The sequence below is a fragment of the Lissotriton vulgaris genome, chromosome 9 (genome assembly GCF_964263255.1).
Source record: "Lissotriton vulgaris chromosome 9, aLisVul1.2, whole genome shotgun sequence".
In the NCBI taxonomy this organism is placed as follows: Eukaryota; Metazoa; Chordata; class Amphibia; order Caudata; family Salamandridae; genus Lissotriton; species Lissotriton vulgaris.
In genome coordinates, this window is record NC_141697.1 from 1,027,325,843 (window position 1) to 1,027,338,910 (window position 13,068).

Here is a 13,068-nt window from a genome sequence, read left to right on the forward strand (position 1 = left end):
CTGCACCATCGGAGAAGAAGTCTGGTAACCCTGGGTTCCCCCAAATCAATAGCTCTGCATTAAAGAAAGGAATCTTACCAAAAATCATTATTTGGTCCCAAATTCTTTTGATGTGTCTCGCGGTCTTAAACTTGACTCTCTTAAAGTAGTTGGGGTCGTGCACGCGGTACAAGAACTGGTTACTATCTACTCCCAGCATAAATTGGTGGAATAATAGGGAAGAGTCGTTGATTATTAGGCTACGTATACGTTGAAAGAAAGTTGCAAAGAAGTATGTTTTAAAATCCAGGAAGTTTAAACCCCCTTTTTCAATTGGGAGTTTCAAATAAGCTATTGATCTACGAGCTTTTTTATAGCTCCAAATATAACTGCTGCAAATACTCTAGATTTTTTTAAAATATAAGTTGCTAAGTTGGAGGGGGATAGATCTAAATAAGTAAAGTAATTTTGGTAGGATCTTCATCTTTATCAAGTTTATTCGTCCTACCAGGCTCAAAGGTATTTAATGCCAGTTTTTTAAAGATGCAGTTATTTCCTTAAGTAAGGGGTCATAGTTCAATGCAACAATTTTATCTGTATCTGCTGCAAGCTTGACTCCCAAATAGGTAGCATGAGTACAAAGTCCTGTTATTGGTTGAGCAGGTTTGTAGTTAGCAATTACTTGAGTTTTGTCAACATTTAATTTGTACCCGAATCTCTCTCCAAATTTACTAGCTTCTTTAATTATCTCTGGAAGTTCCGAAACTAAATCTGTTGTAAATATCGCTATATCATCATCGAAGGCGGTTATTTTCAAAGTCTTGCCACCATGATGTATTGGTATTATATTATCTTGAGCAGATAGTGCATTTAAGAATGGTTCTAAAGCTAGAGCGAAGAGCAGGGGTGATAAAGGGCACCCCTGCCTTGTCCCCCTTTTAACTGCAAAGTTGACTGAATTGGCTCCAGCATAGCTAACTGTTGCTAATGGTAGTTCATACAATGATCGGACCCATCTAAAAAATTGTCCCTGAATGCCGAATGCGTTCAACACCGCCCACAGGTATTCCCACCCCACTCGGTCGAACGCTTTCTCCGCGTCTAGCATAACCATTCCGAGTGGGGTGGGGACAGTCGAGGCTACATCAAATGCAGTCACAGCAGTATTAATGTGGGTAGTGGTGTCTCTCCCCACCACAAACCCATGCTGTTGGCAGTTCACTAAATCAGGCATAATAGGGGCTAGACGATTAGCGAGAATTTTGGCAAAAATCTTGGCATCGGTGTTTATTAATGAGATGGGCCTGTATGAACCTCGGTCATCTGGTGGTTTACCTTTTTTTAGAAAAAAAATTATTTTAGCAGTTCTCCAAGATATAGGAGCACTTCCTGTTTGACCTACAGAATCTATCACCAAGTGAAAAAGCGGTATGAGATCTTTCTCGCATATTTTGTATAGTTCTATAGGCAAACAGTCTTCTCCCCCCGCCTTGCCTGAAGGCCAAAAGGGGACTGAATTAGGAACTGTGCCCCTTGGAGAACCACGAGGCACAGTTCCTAATTCAGTCCCCTTTTGGACCAATGAGGAATAGCCTTTTTGTAGTTTGTAGTATCTAAGGGTGCAGACAACGGGCTCTGCACTGCTATGTCATTTGGACTTTTTGCCTTTCCAGGTCATGATGGTTCTCACCACAGTGACTGTGAACTGAGTGTTCCCGTTTTGCCTCTTTAACCACTTCAAAGTTTTCTAATGTCAGAGCAGAAATATTGTGATGTCAAAAATCCCATTTGAACTTAATATTGAATGTAAAAATGTCTTTTTATACTTTGTTGAAAATACTAATGTATATAATATTGATCCCTTTAAAATCGTGGAAATAATATGTTTCATTTGTTAGTTTTTGTTTGTTTTATATTTCTGTTTGTTTCTATCGTTTTTTAAAAATTGCAGCATTTAATTGTTTTAATTAAATGTTACGTTTTTATTATTATTCATTGTAATAATTGTGTTATCATTTTTTGATGGGGTGTTGGTTTTGTGAGGGGTTGAGGTAGGAGTGTTTTTAAATAAACATATTTTATCATTTGTATTTTTTCTATCGTTAATCGTTTATTTTTATATAATTGTGTACATTTAGTATGCTACTAATCCATTTTTAAATAGTTGATTCCACTTTTTAAATCTATGATTTAAATATTTAAAAAAAATAATGTTTGAAATCAAATTCTAATATTTAAAAGTATTCTTCTACGTTAATTTTAATTAGCTAGTTGCATATTTTAAAATGTAAATTTTTTAGAATATTGTAAAATTTATGTTGTAATAGTACATATGACCTATTCAAAGTTGAGCACTTTCCCCAATCAGGCCTCAAAAAACCATCCTAATTTTACCAGACATGCAGGGCTAATGACTTGAATAAACTACTTGACCTAACTGTAATGCTCATGACACTAAACTGGTCGCTAACTGTGTGATCCTGGGCAAATATGTTATTTCATCTTACCTTTTTTCATCATTATCACATATGAGAGCACCTTCAAATGTGTGAACTCAGCTTGTCTGCTGTATAAAAAAAATATTTTGTTTGATCAAATAGAGTTATGGGCCTCATTAGGATATCGGTGTAGAAAGGCTGCGAACGGCATTTGGATTTTCCTAACCAGTGTTGGAACCAATGTTTCCGACCAACTCGCAAACATTTCCGACCAACAGATTATGATGGAAAGGTAACCGTTGGGACATTCTGAATCGGTTCTGACCGTCATTTGGAAACTCCTAGTCGGCAGAAGCAGAATCGTACAGCTCTTCGGACCGCGTTTCCGACTGACGTATTATGATGTCGGCTTCGAATAGCCTTTCCGACTTGGATTGTCCAACACGAAAAGGCTGTTGAGGACTTACATTGGGGTCCCCTAGCAGGCCCTCCCTTCATCCTGATGCCTTTGGTTGGGGGTCATGGGGGTACCCAAGGGAACCCCTTGTAGAATTATGCACAGTGTGACAGGCACCATGGGGTGCCCACCACAGGGTGCAAGGTTTTCCACAACCACCTCTTTTTTCAATGGGAACCTGTGTTGTCGGTCGGAAAACAGGCTCCCATTGAAGTCAATGGGAGACTTTCCGAATGGTGTTGGGCAACATCATAATCGGTCGTTTGGAACCTCCGACCGCGAGTTGGTCAGAACCAAATCCAACAAGGAGTAAGGAGGTTTAGTTTCTGACCAACATCGTAATCAGGCCCCTAATATTTGCTCCATGTATTATAACACTCTAACCCCAAGATAGTGAACACATTCTTATATTGAACATTAATAATTTTATTTCATTTGCATTTATGAAAAATATAGACACAATGTATGTTTTTAACACACTTCATTTTTTAAAGGGTTTATCTTGTTTGCCAGTATTCATGTTTCATCCTTAATAAATCAAATGATATATTTATAACATAGTAAGTACAATTTGAATATAATTATAGCAAACTTATGTGGAACCTATTTGTAACTTAATATGTTTATCTCATATTTTGACAGGAAGGGTACATTTTCATGCAATTTACATTTTAATATATTAATAAGTATTGTTATTAAGTGTAGTGCATTTATTTGGTAGTGTTTACTAATATATTATGTTATTTAGATTTTTTACAGTGATATATTTTCTTAGTGTAATAATTTTTACTAATAAAACATGGTTGTTTTTCCTCCATTAGCTGGACAGATGTAGCCTTTTTAATTTAATGTTTGACTTTTTTTTACCAATGACTGGATTTTGAAGTCCTTTTCCATCTTGTGTCTTAGGCGATGGTGCTCATGGATGGCTGTTCCTAGGTGAGTTCTTTGGTTCAGGTAAGGACAATATTTGTCCAATTTTTAGCCCATGCTATTTGGTCATTCTGGTTGTTAGATTTGTATGTTCATTAGTATAGTTTTAATGTTTTTGTTAGAATTGGAAAATAGAGTTAGCTAGTTACATGTATGCAGTAGGTCTTTATGTGTATTGTCTTTTGTGTATGTCTCTTTTAGATTTAAATATAGCATATCTATGTTTTTATGGGTAATATACAGATGAATAATATATTTAGATATTTGTATTATGTGTTTTGTTGGTGGGTGTGTATGTTTTCTTTTTTTACAAGAGTCTAACCTTTTCAAAGATGATTTGAGATTCTAGACTGTGATAATTTTCAAGACAAGGAAAATACGTTTTTTTCAACATTTCAAAAATATTTTCATTGATTTTTGCAACTTTCATGCAGCTTTTATTTGTATATACATACAGATATAGATATACAAATGTATATATAGATAAAGATATATTATATTCTCATATTTTGTGCATTCTTGATATTTTAAGCTTTGCTTATAATGGATCAGTGCATACATTAGGGGGACTTTAGTATTGTTGTGTTGGCCGTGTGCTGCATAAATTGGTGTCAATGGTAGGCAGTAAAATTTAAATGTCCCTTTCAACAACCAGGTAGTGAATTGAGTGAGGGTTAGTTAGATGTTATGTGTGAAGAAAACTATTTTTAGTTTTGCATTATTTTTGTTGTCATACTAAATTATATTTTCATTAGTATTATTGATTTTTAAATAATGAGGAATTTCTATCTCTTGAAAAGTTCAAGGTGCCTTGGTGGCTCGCTGACTGTTCTGCACATTCAACTTATCATTATTTTTTAAAACAAATTGTCAGAAATTGGCCAAGTGTTTCTTTAAAAATGCGGAGGATTATTTCCTTTCCTATTATTTCTTTTGGGATAGAGGAATTTGAACATGGTTCACTTGGATCTTGCATTATATTTCTGATTTGTATGTATATATTGCTATATTTGGTTAGCGGTTATGTTCTCTAACATTTTCTACACTTTCAATTACTTTGGTTGCTCCCCCATAGCAGCTATTGGATTAGTATAGTGTACATTATCAATGGGTTCTTACATTGTTGGAACTTTCCCTACTGTATTGTTAACCATGTAGGCTAAAAGGGGCTTTTTTATGAGATGTAATATATGCTGCAGGATCTGACATATTGATATCTGTGGACAATAATAACATAGAAAATATATCTTACATTAATTTAAATATTATAGGGCCGATTTTGATGTTGGCCGAATTGCTTCTGCCCGACACCATTTCTTAAACAGGACAGACCGACACACTGTCAGCAGTCCCACCCGCCTGATTAGGATGCGACCGGTTGTAATACATGTTCCTATAGTGAAATGGGAGGTGTGATTCATCCCTGCACCCCGTGCAGGCACCTCAACCTGAGGCCGAACGCACAAGGGGAAACCATGAATCGTAATACAAAGGGTGGAAAGGGCTGTCCTTTGGCATTACGAGCCGGTTCCGACTAGCCAATAAGCTCCTTGAGCCTGTCGGAAGCCAGTCAGAATGACCAGCCAGTTTCAATTCTAGCCAGCTGATACATAATCAGCTAGTCAGAACTGAAACTGACGATGTCGTCAGAAACCCTCCGACCAACGATCGGAGACTGTCAGACCGCCATCATAATAGGCCACTATATATATATATAGATAGTCATATTGTTCAATACATTATTATAGTTCTTATTTTATACTCACATTTTTTCTTTTCTTCTTTGGTTTGATTCTGTTTATTGTAAAGGTTTTTAAATTATTTAATTTTTTGGAAATTGTTTTCAGTTGTTTTCTTATTCCCTTAGTTGGATATATGATGAAAAAATGTTGTTTTAATAATTGATTTGATATATGTTTTTTTTTGTATTCTAGTTAATTATTTTGTATTGATTTATTTTGCAATATTTTGGTTGCTGATAATTTTGATATTGGTGCTTAGCTTGTGTTCCAATTGTTTTACTGTGCTGTTGATATTCTTTGTTTCTATATTTTTTTATTCATTATTGTTTGTAGGATTTAATTTTAATTATTATTCATTTTAATATATTTATATCCAAAATATTTTTCTTGTTGACATTTTTTTGAATTTACATTGGACATTACGAAAGTTGATATCATGGTTTTGATACATATATAAGAATATTTTTGCATCACAATATTTTTGAGGTTGATCTTATGTCATACAACTGAGAGTTTTAATTCTTGGTCCTGCCAATAAGTTGCTTCCCCATGAGGCAAGAGTGGTACTAAGTTTCACTTTTAACCTGGGTCATTATGTGGAAAGCAAAGTGGTTATTGGTAAAGAACCAGACACCCACATGCTGGATTATACAGTAGATGTAAGCAGTGATCAGAGCAAATTTCTTTTTTATTTTTTATTTATTCATTGGCAAATTCAGACAAGCACAACACGTTACTAAAATAAACAATGCAGATGAGTAACATATGCATGGAGTACAACGTAGAAGCATATCATATGTTGAAGTGAGTAACCAATATAATACCTAAAGAATATGGAACATCCGTGAATTAAAGATATCGACATCCCACGATCCAGCCACATCTCCGGACATCTGAGAGACCTTCACTGGCTCCCCGTCAACAAGAGAATCACCTTCCGCCTCCTCACCCACGCACACAAAGCCCTGCATGACCAAGGCCCGAGCTACCTCAACAGCCGAGTCAACTTCTACGCTCCCAGACGCCACCTCCGATCAGCCAACCACGCCCTCGCCGCCGTCCCCCGCATCCGAAGAGCGACTACAGGAGGAAGGTCCTTCTCCTACCTGGCCGCCAAGACCTGGAACTCCCTCCCGTCCGACCTGCGCCTGACCCAAGACCACCTCCTTCAGAAAGAAGCTGAAGACCTGGCTGTTCGAGCAGTAGCGGCACCCCCCCCCCCACCCCCCCCCCAGCGCCTTGAGACCCTACGGGTATGTAGCGCGCTTTATAAGTGTCACTGATTGATTGATTGATTGATTGAAAGATATACTAAGGGATTGAAAGTAAAAGCAGCCAAAAGCATATAAATTTTAGCCATAACGAACAGCGTCATAATGCAAAGCCAGAAGCACGGAAAATCAAATAGTTAATAAAGAAAAAAGGTGAGAAGGACGGGAGACGAAAAGAAACAAAGTATCAAAATACATAATCATATATCCAAAACTTGATTTACACTTTCAATATTATACCACCTAGTAATGGGCTCCCACAGCTGTTTTCCTATTGCCCTCATTTTCCTACCTCTTGTGGCATGAATTGCGATTTCCTGTTTATAGATGGCAATAAGTCGACTAACTAGCTGGAATGGGGTTGGTATGATATTATATTATAATCATAATAGTGACTCAGTATTGTTTTGTCAGAAGGAGATGGCACCTGTTGGGTGTCTTTTGAAAGCCCTCACCCACCAACCTAGTTGGTGGCATGCTTCATCATCGGGCCCACCCAGTGACACCTAGCGTGTCCCGGGTGTGCTACGACGCCTGGCTACAGCGGAGCAGGTATGTCACTGTGTGTGCGGTGAACCGGTTCTGCGAAGGAGGCACAACAGGTCCCACGCCGGCTCTGACCAGAAATCCTGGTCAACCCCATGCCACTTCAATAACCTTGAAGCCATACCTACCTAAAACTAGCGTGATCTTGAGAAGGGAATCCCCCCTCTCACAGTTAGATACACTTTAGGGCGTGTAGACACATAGCCTGCACTACACATCCCCTAATTTTAACTCTACACACTTTTATCAGTCCTGAAGAAAGCCAGATTACAGATAAGGCACTGGCTGAAACATGTTGACACATCAAAGGACGTAGGAGGTTGTTACCCGCCTCTAACGTCCCACTGCCTTATTTTTAACCGCTGGCGGAGGCCCATTTAATAAAGTGTTCTTACCCTTCGGGTACTGGGACCCCCGCCAAGCCGTTTTAAACTCACTTACTTAACACCCTTCACCGCACACACAGTGACATACCTGCTCCGCTGTAGCCAGGCGGCGTAGCACACCCGGGACACGCTAGGTGTCACTGGGTGGGCCCGATGATGAAGCATGCCACCAACTAGGTTGGTGGGTGAGGGCTTTCAAAAGACACCCAACAGGTGCCATCTCCTTCTGACAAAACAATACTGAGTCACTATTATGATTATAATATAATATCATACCAACCCCATTCCAGCTAGTCCTTTTTTGATTAATTGAACATATAAACCGGGGATCTGGACTAGCTATCTGGTCCTCTCTCTCCCTCTTGATACACGCGCAATAAGTCGACTAAGCCACATATGAAAGGTAGGGGGCTCTACATCTTTCCATCTAGCTGCCAAAATTATTCGAAGCACGGCATATCCCAGAAAAAGTACCGCCTGTTCTTCACTATTGTGATCCAGGGAATCGTCATGGCCTAATAGGTGCAATGTTATAGAGTCTCTTATCCGATGACCAAAAATTTGGGCCCAAAACTCCAGTATCATTGCCTTGACTGTTGCCAATGCAGGACATTCAGAGAACATATGCAAGAGATTTGCAAGTGGCTGATTACATCTAGGACAATTGTCATCAGTCCTGAGCCCCCAAGCAAACAATTTGGCTGGCGTATAGTATAGGTTATATATGGTTCTGTAATATTGGGCCTTTAAATTAGAGGGTATGAAGTACTTTGCTGAGAGAGCTAGCGAGTGATCTATATCTACGTTGGGGTTAACTAATTTGGAGGCCCAAGATTGTTCCGTGCGTTCAAGGTCATCAGGGGCATTGGCCATTAACATCTGATATAGAACCCCAATTCTTGTAGAGTTTTTCCCTATAATGTCCAGTAATGGTATATTATCTAGTAGAATTTTTGGTGTATTATTGCAAATGCTGGACGATATTTGATAGAATTTTAGAAAATCGCGAGCGGAAATATTGTATCTTTCTTGGAAAGACTCAAGAGATGATGGGATACTATTACCAAAAAAATCGCCTATTGTATTAATACCTAGGAGCTCCCACCTCTGAGATCTAATGTCGTAAAAAATGGGGGAGATGATTTTGCAATGCCATAGTGGTGTATATTTCGTAAATGTAGGGATATCCAGATGTTTACAGTTAGCTTTCCAAACTACACGTGCGTCTAAAACTGTCTTTAATTTGATTTTTTTGTAGTATGATGGTTCTACCTGTCTTAAAAACAGCCCCTTGTATTTCTCACCCAAACTAAGCTCATATACCGACGGAATATATGGAACTATAGAGGTTAAAACTCAAGGTTAAGCAGTCAGAAGAGGGTCCATATATTGTACTAGTGTTGCCCAAAGATATAATCTTAAATTCGGTAAAGCTAAGCCACCTCTATCTTGAGGTAGCGCCAGCAGAGGGAGGGCCCGTCTTATTTTCCCATAACTCCACATAAACTTTGAAATAAGGGAATCAATAGTCTTAATAAAGTGTTCTCCAGGCAGTAAAGGGATTGCTCTAAAAAATATAAAACCCGTGGAAATATATTCATTTTAACATAATTGGCCCTGCCTATTATCGACAGATGCAAGCTATCTATCCTTCTAAAATCACCTTTGATTTTATCAATAAGGGGGGAATAATTTAGATTGCTAATCTTGCTTACCTCCGCAGAGAGGCATACTCCTAAATATGTAGCCTGTTTAACCCTGAGTATTCCTTCATAATGGGTGTTATTAGTGGCTAATACCACCGTTTTGTCCCTATTCAAAGAGTACCCTGAGTACAACCCAAATGCCTGAGTGATTGTCTCAATTTCAGAAATAGCTTCAGACGGATTGGTAGTTAGAACAGCCAAATCGTCTGCATATGCCATGACTTTAGTGGAGAAAGACCCAGTAATGACTGGTTGGATTGCAGGTGACGTTAATAACTTCTGAATAAGGGGATCGATATAGAGGGCAAATAAAACCGGGGAACATGGGCAGCCCTGCCTTGTGCCTCTTTGTACCTTGATAAACTCCGACTCATCGCCGGCTATGGAGATTTTGGCCGTGGGGTTGATGTAAATGGCTTTAATGGCTTTAATAAAGTTGTTTCCAAAATTTTTATTTTTCAAGATGTTCCAAAGACACTGCCATGACACTCGATCAAATGCCTTTTCGGCATCGAGGAGGATCATCGACATCTCACCCCCCGTGGCGCCCATGATGTCAAACAGGGTTATGGCTCTCCGAGTATGGTCTGTAGTACCCTTGCCGGGGATAAAGCCATGTTGCCACGGGGACACAAGATGTTCGATGACCCCACTCAGTCGGTTTGCAAGTATTTTAGCATATAGCTTTGAGTCGGAGTTGATCAAGGATATGGGCCTATAAGAAGAAGGAAGGTGAGGTGGTTTGCCTTTTTTATGAAAAATTATTATATTTGTTTGCTTCCATGACTCTGGAGGAGTTGTGTGGTGCTGCACTCCAAGAAACAAATCAAGCAAAAAAGGGGTTATTTGATCACCAAGGATTTTATATAGATCCAATGGGATTTTATCCGGACCCGCCGCTTTACCATTGGCCAGCTCAGCTAAAGCAATCTCCACTTCAATGAGCGTAATTTCTCTATCCAGATTAGCTTTGGTCTCATCATCAATAGCTTTATGTAAAGCCTGGTCTGGGAGCCAATTGTTTAAGAATGTTGTTATTTCGTTATTAGAGTGTGACATATTGCTGCCGTAAAGTTTTTGATAATACTTTTGGAATACTTTAACAATCTCTTTAGGAGTTGTATGCTCATTACCCTCGAATTCGATCTTCTTAATACTGCCCAGTGATTGTTTTTGTCGAGTACGTAATGCTAGCTGCTTCCCCACGTTTTCTCCTGATTCATACAGTCTAGTCTTATTAGCCTGATAAGTTTCAGCAGCTTTTTGAATGAGCATGCTGTTGATCTCATTTTTTAAGATCATTATTTTGTTTAAAGTTTTTCCAGGATCTGGGATAGAATCTATTTGACCTCTTTGAGCCTGATTTATTTGGGAGGCATGATGAGTCTCGAGATTAGAGAGTTCTTGCATAAGTTGTATGTTAATATGCTTTTCATTCTTTCGTTTATTAGCTACAAATGAAATAGTTTCTCCCCTCAATGCTGCTTTAAAACAGTCCCATACTATTAAGCGGGATGCACTAAACTGGTTACAATCAAAAAAAGACTGGGCCCATGATTTAATATAGGTTATATATTCCTGATTAACCAGTAACCTCCTGTCAAAAGTCCATTGAGTCTTTGGCTTAACCATACTGGCAGTATTGAAAATGAAGGTCAGCGCATTATGGTCGGATATTGTTTTCGGGGATTTAGTTATTTCTATAATGTCCCCCTCCTCTATAGATGACATAATATAATCGATTCGGACGTACTTATTATGGGGGAAAGAAAAGTAAGTATAACCATCTGTGTTTGGCCCCCGGAGTAGCCCCCAGACGTCCACTAGATTATGACTTTTCATCATCCGCCCTAGTGTGCTGTATACCTTCGGTTTACGCCCTTTATAATTCAAAGATAGGTGATTCTCTACGGGCAGCCCTATATCAATATTAAAGTCCCCGCAAAGAATCAGAGGGCCAATCCAAGAAGCCAATTCAATGATCAGAGCAAATTTCATGGTCACGATTGAGCTAGACAGATGCTTCTGGTCAATAACATTGAATACAAATTGTCTTAGATCAAAACAAAGCTGCCAGACAAGCAGGAAGGATTATCAGTCGTTAAATTGAACTTGGTACTGATATCACCTTAGATCTGGATATCTTGATAGGATATCCAATGAAATGTACTGTTCTTTATTTACCATGCTCAACTGGTTGTTCTTGAACAAGATCTGTTTGATTAACAATTCTCAGACTTCATTTTTTTAAAGATATTAAAACCAAATAGCTTGCCCTACACAGTACTTATTCTAGTGTCTTGTGCGTTAGAAATGATGGAACCTTTATGGCTCCTGATGGCCTCTGTAGAATTGTGAAGTAAGTGTTGGAGTGGAATGCAATGTCAGTTGATTTAAAATGTGAGTTTGCAGTTACACGCAGACGAATAAAGATGTGTAATACTAAGCTCTGAGTGTGGCATAGTCATTGGTAGGTACTTGGGATGGGGAGGACATTACAACTGGTGACAAGGAGGGATCTTTGCAATTTTTTCGTTGTTTTTAACTTCTTTACATCGGCTGGAGTTTCGCTTTGACTCTGCATGCGTTAGGCGTTGCTTTCATACTTCAACTGCAATACAACGTGGCACACACAAGCAGTTTGCTTGGACCACAACAAACTCTCTGGGAGAGCACTGTTGATCTTCGTGTTACTTATCCCCCAACTCGTCACATGCTGTTTAATCCAATGTCAAATGATTACGAACAATACATATTCAATCAGGAACGCCAGAAAGTTGGTCAAACCATTGATGAATTTGTGGAAAGACTAGACACACTCATTAGACATTGTAAGTTCAATGAATTTAATGATGAAGAAGCTATGTCTCTGAGAGTTATTGATCAATGCTTGTCAGATTCATTCCGAAGACAAATGCTGAGAGAAACTCTTATTCCGAAGCAAGTGTTAATGGCTGCCAGAGCTGAAGATCATACTGTTAGACAAGCTGCTGACATGGAGTCCGGAGGTTCCCAGAATTGATCCATCAGGCTTGAGAAAAGTAAGCCAAAACAAAAGACTGAAGGACACAGAGTGATGTCTATACGTAAAAAGCTGTGTTTTAGATGTGGATTTTCATGTGCATACAAATGTAAATGACCCGCTCTTGTACAGATATGTAACAGCTGTGGGAAGGAGAACCATTTTGTTATGGTTTGCAAAGCAAATTGTGGCACAGGATGAAGACAAAATGACTGCCAGAACGTTCCAGAAGCAACAAACGATACAGACCACAAGGCCAAGCAGGTGACATCAGTTAAGGCAAATCAACACTGAACAATATCAATAGCAAGTGAAAGTGTAGAAAATGAAAATGCCATGTCGATGTTTACCTCAGAAAGGCATGCACATGTTGGTTTGGTCGCTTGTGAAGAAAAATGTCAGTCAAAGAAACATCGACAAGCCAAAGCACCAAAGTCATTCAAACAATGTCCGAAGATTATACTGAAAGTAAATAGTTGTTCGATATCTTTCATTATCGACTGTGGTACATCGATAAACATTATGCCTGAGGAGAAATACAATGAATTATCTCCATTGCAGCAATTTACACCATTGAAAAAGTGTATA